The 8871-nt window shown below is 43.7% G+C and overlaps 1 pseudogene; it reads right to left on the bottom strand.

Annotated features, from left to right (window-relative positions):
* Nucleotides 1–7270: 7270 nt before the first annotated feature.
* On the bottom strand, nucleotides 7271–8306 carry LOC126028410 (U6 snRNA-associated Sm-like protein LSm8; annotated as a pseudogene).
* Between the last annotated feature and the right edge of the window lie 565 nt (nucleotides 8307–8871).

Below are 8871 nucleotides of genomic sequence, written 5' to 3'. Positions count from 1 at the left end.
TAAGTAGAGAAAGACCGCATGGAGGACAAGGGAAAGTGAAAATAAACAAAATAGGAAAGAAGTAGGAGGACATGATATATGATGCAGTGATGAAAACTCTTGAAGATCTGTGGTTCCATTCAGCTCCTTAGCTAACAATGGAGAGAGAAACTCAGTGTTGTGTGGTTGGTCCAGAGGAGCAGGTCTGTGATCTAAGAACAGCCACAAATCTTCATCTTTATTCCAGGGGGCTTATTCTCTGTGGTCATACTTGGTTTGATCAGAGGGTCAAATGCTTACGGTTCAACCCTAAGAGCTGATATCTTCTGAGAACACAGCTCATGGAACATGCAATGGGGAGCAGCTCATGGAACATGCAATGGGGAGCTGAGGATATTGATCTGCCTGTTTCCCACCCTTAGTGGCTGAGAGTTGCTCTGCCTGACACTGTCAGCTCCTCAGCATTTCTGGTCTGCCCCGTGTGTGTGTGTGTGTGTGTGTGTGTGTGTGTGTGTGTGTGTGTGTGCATATACACACATTCTATATGTTCTTTCTTTGACTTACTTTCTTATTCTTCCAGTAAATATTTCATGAGCATCTTGGTACTGGAGCGGTGGCGCAGTGGTTTGATCCATGACGGACCTCGATTTGTTTCCCGGAGCCCTATATGGTCCTCCAAACCAGGAGCGATTTCTGAGTTCATACCCAGGAGTAACCCCTGAGAATCACTGGGTGTGCCCCCCCAAAAAAATTTTTTATGAGCATCTACTAATGCTAGAGCCTATGCTGGAAGTGATGGCTGAATGGTTAATAAGACAAACTAGTCTAGTTCTTGAGGAATGTAGATAAAATAGTACCTACTGTTGATTAAAGTGTAGCTAATCACACAGCAGCAATGATAAGAATTTTAGAATTGTGAGGACCCATTGTTCCTTCACAATTACTCAGTTCTTTTGTAGTTGCACAAGAAAAACTAGAGACAATATTAAGTGAGCAAGTGTGGCTATGTTCTACTTAGTCTTCAGGAATGGCCACTGCAACATAAACTTGTAGACTTTACACATATCAGAAAATATTACTCTTCTTGACTCTTTCCTACCATTTGAGAATGTGAAAAACCATGTTAAATGCCCATGGCCCACTCCATGGTGAGGACAGGGTTGTGTTTAATGGGTGTGAATTGGCAGTACTGTCCCAGATACATAATTTTAACTCTTTTTCTCTCTCCCCGCTCTTATTTGTGGTTTTTGGGTCATAACTGGATGTTCTCAGGGTTTACTCTGGGTTCTGCACTCAGGCACTCAGAAATCGCCCCTAACAGGCACAGGGGACCATATGGGATGCTGGGATTTGAACCACTGTCTATCCTGAATCGGCTGTATGGAAGGCAAACACCCTACCACTGTGCTATCTCTCCAGCCCTCTCCTTTTTCTTTTTTCAAACCATTCCACTTAACTCCTTTCACATCAAGTTCATCTGCTCAATGCAGTCAACTAATTCTCCTGCAGTTCTGATATCTAATTAATGACCTGGAGCATAATCCCTGGGGGATATCAGGGGTGAAAAATGCAAAGCATTTTAAGTGCTGCTGTGCTGTCAGGCTGGGCTGTGGGGACTTATTAACCCACCAGTACAGTCCTGCCTTTGCTTTGCTTCTGGCACCCCCACCTCGCTTCTCATCACCACCAAACTTCTCCTGAAATGTGGGTCTTCTTCCTGTCGCTGCTTCATCACCTCCCACTCCTCACTCCTCACCCCCTCCAATCTGGCTTCCAGCCCATCACTACAGAAAAAACAGCTTCCACAAAGGTCACTGATGACCTCAGTGTGGCTAGATCCAAAGGACATTCTTCGGTTCTCATCTTACTTGTAATTGACACCACTGACCACTGTCTCTCCTTCTTGGAATTCTGACTCTGGCTGCCCTTTCTCTTTCTCCTTTGTGCACCTTCACTCCAGTCTCTGGCCCGGACACAGAGGAATTCCAAAGGACAAAACCCAGCTTCTTTCCCCCTTCTCCTAGTGCTCCTTTCCATAGGCAGGCATGCATCTATCTTTTCCCCACTGTTCCCTAAGCAGTGAGCTGTTGTTTGCATTTAGTGTATTGACATTGCTCAATTGCCTGAGAGCACCTTAATCTTTACCTGTCCCAAGCCAAACTATTCCATATTCCACACTCCAGCCACTCAGCAAACAGGTATGGAGCACTTAATCCCTGTCATACACTGTGCTATTGACTAAGGAGACAAATAAGCTATAATTTAAAGAGGGGAAATGGCAGAGTGTGCTCTTGGGAGATTTTAGTGTACCCAGGAGTGGGGGAGACATTAATAACACTTCTTCTGCCCCCCTTCATCTTTTTTCATTGATGTATCGAGGCTCACTGCCACTATCTGTCCAGTTCTGAAAGTCAGAGGTAGCCTCGACACCTCTCACTTCCTCATCCAAACCCACAATCTACCTTCCAGTCCTGATGACACCCATAAGTAAATATTGATATCATTTGTCTTTCTCCCATATCCTTTGCTGCTCTGTTATTCCTGGTCCCCATCTTTCTGGACCCCTAAATTATCCTCTCTATGGTGCTAATCTAGTCTCTACACTTAAGCCAACTGACTTTCGCAGATTGAAAACTCTTACCATATTTCTTCTAACCTCACTTCAAGGTAAGAGCGCTTACTAAAAATTTTCCAAGACTTCCCATGTTTCGAATAAAAGGTGGGGCTTCTCATTAAGGGCTTCAGCACCCCAAGTTTATCTGCCGGCCCCTTTGGCCCTATCTCTGTGTACCATTCCCTGCCCTATCTCTGTGTAAGCCTCCCTGGCCCATTCCAGCCCCCTATACTCCTCAGGCTTCTTCCCCTCCAAGTAGCCTGCTGTTCGGTTCTCTGACTGGATGCTTTTCATTTGCTCACCCGATCTCATCTCTACCATCCTGTCTTCAACCAGGTCAGAAGTTCTTGTTATCTGGGCAGAACACAGGATCACACCCCTTTGACTTTGCTACGTGGAATTCTCACTGGGGATCTCTCTCTCTCTCCCCCTCTTCCCCCCCCCCCCCCATAGGCATCACTTTGAACTATTTCCCAATTTCCTTTTTTTTTTGGTTTTTGAATAATATCTGGCAGCGCTCAGGGGTTATTCCTGGCTCTATGCTCAGAAATTTCTCCTGGCAGGCTCAGGGGACCATATGGGATGCCAGGATTCAAACCACAGACCTTCTGCATGCAAGGCAAATGCTTTACCTCCATGCTATCTCTCCAGCCCCTATTTCCTAGTTTCAATTACTTTTTTCTTTCTGAAAAGTCTTCCTTAGGCTCTATCTAGTATAGTGCCTGAGGGAAAGTAAGTGCCCAGTAACTACCTGTTACTTGGGTGGATATATGAATGTATGAATGTCATTTCTTGCCTTTTCCTATCCAGTCTTCAAATGAATTCGAATGGCACCTCTTGCAGGAAGACTTCTCTGGTATCCTTGGTAGAAATTTACCCCTTTGTGATGTCGCTACACTCTGTATGAGATGCTTTGCAGCTTCATCTACCCTTTTACCTTATTACACTACTGTGCAAACTGCTGTTGTTCCCACGGTCTGGGTGGTTCAGAGCTCCAGGACATTTTTATTCTGTCTTTGTATCTCTCACCTGGCATGGTGCTGCGGACATGGAAGCCATTCAATAAAACTTATGGAACTGATTTCTTTAAATAGCTCAAGTTACTCTAACCCTGACAGTGATCTATCTTCAAAACATGGTGGTGTAACCACAGACAAGGGATGTTTGCTTCAGTTCCTTTTCCCTGAGAGTAACTAGCCATCCAAGAGTCCTCTTTCCTAAAGTCACATCAACACTAAATGCACAATTTTCTCATCCTCACTAATCTTTCCCTTCCCCCATATTAACAGTTTTCTTGACTGCCTCAGACTTCATTTCATTCTGGGGTTTGATTTGTTACAATCCATTTTTCTATCAATTCCCTTACCTGTGTTTTTATCAACAGCTGTGTTTACATGGCCTCAATTACTTCCTAATTGTATATATCCATTCCTCTCCCTGTATTTTTCTTGCTCAAGTCTGATGACTAAAACAGGAAACTAAAACAAGGCATTGCTCACTCAACTTCCTTTCTCTCCCTGCAATGAAAAGGATTTTCAGAGAGTTGGGTTAGCTCTTGAGGCATGAATACCTGTTTCCAAGGTGTAGCTTCATTATAATTGTTAATTATTTTATTTGTACACCCTAGTGTTGGCAGCCACAATGAAACATCTTATTACTGCTCTGTATTTATGGTTATCTCCTTCTTCCTTCCTTCCTTCCTTCCTTCCTTCCTTCCTTCCTTCCTTCCTTCCTTCCTTCCTTCCTTCCTTCCTTCCTTCCTTCCTTCCTTCCTTCCTACCTTCCTTCTCCCCCTCTCCTTCCCTCCCTTCCTCCCTCCATTACTCTCTCCCTCCCTCCCTTCCTTCTTCTCTCCCTCCCTCCCTCCTGTCCTTTCCTCCCTCCCTCCCTCCCTTCCTTCCTTCTTTCCTTCCTTCCTTCCTTCCTTCCTTCCTTCCTTCCTTCCTTCCTTCCTTCCTTCCTTCCTTCCTTCCTACCTTCCTTCTTCCCCCCTCTCTCCCTCCCTCCCTTCCTCCCTCCATTACTCTATCCCTCCCTCCTTCCCTTCCTCCCCCTGTCCTTCCTTCCTTCCTTCCTTCCTTCCTTCCTTCCTTCCTTCCTTCCTTCCTTCCTTCCTTCCTTCCTTCCTTCCTTCCTTCCTTCCTTCCTTCCTTCCCCTGTCCTTCCTTCCTTCCTTCCTTCCCTCCTTCCCTCCCTCCCTCCCTCCCTCCCTCCCTCCCTCCCTCCCTCCCTCCCTCCCTCCCTCCCTCCCTCCCTCCCTCCCTCTGTTCCTTCTTTTCTTTCTTTAGGGCCACACTCAAGATATCCTCAGGGCTGAAGATATCCTGATTCTACATTCAGGATCTCTCCTGGTAGTAGGAGAATCATATGCAGCACCAGGGATCAAACCCAGGTCAGCATATGCAAGGCAAGGGCCATACCTGCTGCATTATCTCTTTGGCCACTCTCTGCACTTTGAGCCTTACTATATGAGTTATTGAAGAGGAAGGTGCTATAATTGACTTTTCTTCTTAGTTGTTACCATAATTGGTCAATCTGAAGCCCAAAATTTCATTATATTCAAAGTACAGTAAGATTTTATTCCCTGCCTTGCTATGTAAATCATAAAAACATGAGGGCTACTTTCCACATAAAGGCTGTACACATGTCCTCACTCCTCATTTCATCCAGACAGAAGCCTATCACTGATTTGGGTGCAAAAGCAGAGCCCAGAGATGCTAAGTAAAAAACCTGAGGCTCCAGGGCTATAAATAATAAAATCTGGATTCCTATCGGTAAAGCTCTCTATCATCAAGGTGGAATAACTTTTTTCTTAAAATTTTTATTGAGGTACTGTGATTTATAAAACTATTTATAGTTATAGGCATACAATGTTATAGCAACAATCCCACCACCAGTTTTGATTTCTTAACACCAGTGTCCCCAGGTTCCATACCACCCCAAGCTTGTCTCCTTGACAGGCACATTATTTTTTTTATACTGTTGTTTGCAGAACTGTTAAAGGTCAGGTTTTCATGCATAATGCAATCCACCATCACTCCCTCCCACAGAGAGTCCACTTCCTCCCACTATTGTCCCAATCTCCCCTCCCTCCACCTCCCCATAGCAGGCTTCTCATTGAAAACTTATTCTCAGTTTCTGTTGCTTTTGGACATTTGTTATTACTTTACCTTGCTTATTTTTATATCCCACATATGAAACAATCATTCTGTGTCTGCCCCTCTCCTTCTGACTAGCTGCACTCAGCATGAGATTCTCCAGCTCCATCTCAGGAGCAGCAAACTACATGATTTCACCTTTTCTTATAGCCAAGTAGTATTCCACTATGGCTATGTTATCATGGTGGAATTCTTGGCTCAAGATGGAATCAGAAAATCACAGAAGTTTGCTTGTTCTCTGAGAATCTGGAGACTTCCTTAGGTGCCCTGAGTTCCACCAGTTAGTCCTGAGGATACCACTTAATAAGGTGCCAGGGCCCAGAGAGTTGTTGGACTTTTACTGGATTGTCCGGCCCTCTTCCCCTCACCCCCTTCTTGCCCTCTGCTTCCCACTGGGATTTTGAAACTCATACATAATAGATAGATTTTAAAACTCTGGGCCTGGAGGACTATGGAACAGAAAAGTTCATACACTCAGAATTGCTTTTAAATCTTAGTTCAAATCCCTTTTTAAAAAAATAAGAAACTCAGGCCACACCTGATATGGGAGACCCAGATCCATCAGTCCATCAACAAAATCTTTATTAAATGCCATGAGATGCCAGGCCCTATGCTCAGGGATGTGGGCAGCTACCCGAGTAGCGTTGGTTTTTACAGTAGAATTGTGATTTGCTGTTTCTGATGAAAAGGACTATTTATGGCATGCCAGAGCTTATGGGGCTTATGGCTGTTAAGTCTGTTTAAGCCTGCAACTGAGATCGAGGCTTTTTTCTTGAGGGAAGAAAAAACAAAATCCAGCACCCATCTCTTCCTTTAGCAAGCTTGTAAGTTGAGCTCTGTTGTTATGAAACAGTGGGAGGGGAACTGCCATAGACTTCCCTGGGGAAAAAAACAATGGGCTGGATGCTATGTGAGCTCCCAACTCCAGCAGAGAGGGCAATGAAGAAATTTAAAATAAAAAAATAGAAGAAGGATCACATTTTCCTGGCATGTGTCAAGCGTCCCCTTTAAGTGGTTCTGAACTTCTCTTGCCATTTGGAAATGTTAACTCTGGAAAGGGCAGTAATCTAGGAGACGTGGGCACTGGCTGTGGGTGTGAGGATGGTGAGGCAAGAGGAGGAAGAGGAGATCATGAGCCGTCAAAACTTGAAGGGCTGCCTAGAAACGGGGTCTCCTCTGTACCAACAGGACTGAGTAGGCATGAGGATTTCACAGAGAGAGCTAGAACAAGCCAGAGGGTCCCCTGTCTGGGAGCCTGCAGAGATGAAGGTCCCAGAGCTTTCCTGGGTGGGGTGGGCCCTGTTAGAAGAGAGCCCAGGGGATGCAGGATGGTTTTTCTTTTTTTTTTCTCAATAGAACATAAAATAAAAATATTTTAATTTACATACCATATTACAATGAATTGATAAAGTCTATATTCATTATAACACTCATAAAAATCTTTAGACCATCCTCAAGATGATCAGTTTCTGTACAAAGATTTACAGAAGTCCTAGGTTTTTTTTTTCCCCTCAATGTGCTACAGAGGTTCTGTTCAAATATTCCCCAAATCAAGGGCTGAATCTGTTTCTTCAATAATTTCTCCAATAATGGCTATGTTGTCACCCTTTACAATATAAAACTCTAGCACCACTGAATACTCATTCATGACTTTCATCCAAATTATGGTCTGGTCAAAATCTTTCAATGTTCCCACAATCATTCTTTTCTTTTTTCACTAAAATCTTTTTTAATTATCTTTATTTAAACACCGTGATTACAAATATAATTGTAGTTGTATGATTACAGTCATGTAAAGAACACCCCCCTTCACCAGTGCAGGATTCCCACCACCAATTTCCCAGATCTACCTAGTCCCCACCCCACCCACACCTGTACTTGAGACAGGCTTTCTTTTTCCCTCATTCATTCACATTGTTATGATAGTTTTCAGTGTAGTTATTTCTCTAACTGCACTTATCACTCTGTGTGGTGAGCTTCATGTCATGAGCTGCACCTACATGGGAAGATGTAAAATATTAGAAATGAGCTTTGTAGGGTAGTATCAGGTCACAATACATGATGGATATCATGGATATATAGAATATATGCATACAATACTATCAATATGAAAACAAGGAGAAAAAAATTCCACTGACTGTCCCAACATAAACCAGTGCTAGAACGTCCCGCCCTCCTCCCAGAGCGCATTCCCATTAGTGTAGGGAGAGATAGGGAGAAAGCCTGTTGACCCCTATAGAGTCCACCTAGACCAGTGCCCAGGGAAGGACTGAAGTCCAGGGGAGAAAAACCCTATACCTGGCAAGAGCTGGTCTCCAGAATCAAGGAGGAAACCGGAAGCCAGATGTCTGCCCGCCCTCCTCCCCATGCACCTCCCACCTGGAGTATGGAGGGAGGGGGGACTCCAGGCCTTCCCTGGGTGCCAGCTCAGATGGCCAGAAGTGGGTTCAGGTGGACTCTTAGTGTTCCTCAGGCTTCCCCCCCTCCCTCCCACAATCATTCTCCCATCAGAGGTGATCACAGCAATTGATGTAGTTCTCTAAAGCTGAAGTCATTGTTCCCAGCCAGACAGTAAAGGGACACCTGGATATTTTTTCATTCCTTGTGACCCTGAAGTTTTCTATCAATTCAATTATTGACATTTCAAAATGTTTCATTATTATTATTTAGGCTCAATGCATACACTAGTGTTGACAAATATGGTTTTGGTGTATGAATTGACCTTACCTTGTGGTCACAAAATGTCCAAGACCCATATCCAGGCCCTTGTCTTACTCCCAATCTACCATAGTTTCCACTCTCCCAAAGCCCCCAAATCTTATATTCTCTGATCTACCCAGAGTTTATTATTAGTTAATATTGTCCACAGGTTTAATTTGTTTCACACTATGTGAATGAAATTATTCAATACTTGTCCTTCTCTCATTGATTTATTTGATTCATATACATTATATACCCTCCAGTTCCAACTAAGGCTTCTGTGATTTCTATTATTTCATTTTTTCATATGACTGCATATTATTACATTGTATATATATTACAGGTGTCTTTTTCTAAATACATCAATCTGGAAATTTGGGTTACTTTCATATCTTGGCTCTTGTGCTAAAAACTTCAAAG

The sequence above is a fragment of the Suncus etruscus genome, chromosome 14, assembly GCF_024139225.1.
Source record: "Suncus etruscus isolate mSunEtr1 chromosome 14, mSunEtr1.pri.cur, whole genome shotgun sequence".
NCBI classification, from domain to species: domain Eukaryota; kingdom Metazoa; phylum Chordata; class Mammalia; order Eulipotyphla; family Soricidae; genus Suncus; species Suncus etruscus.
This window is presented reverse-complemented; position numbering and strand designations above follow the sequence as displayed.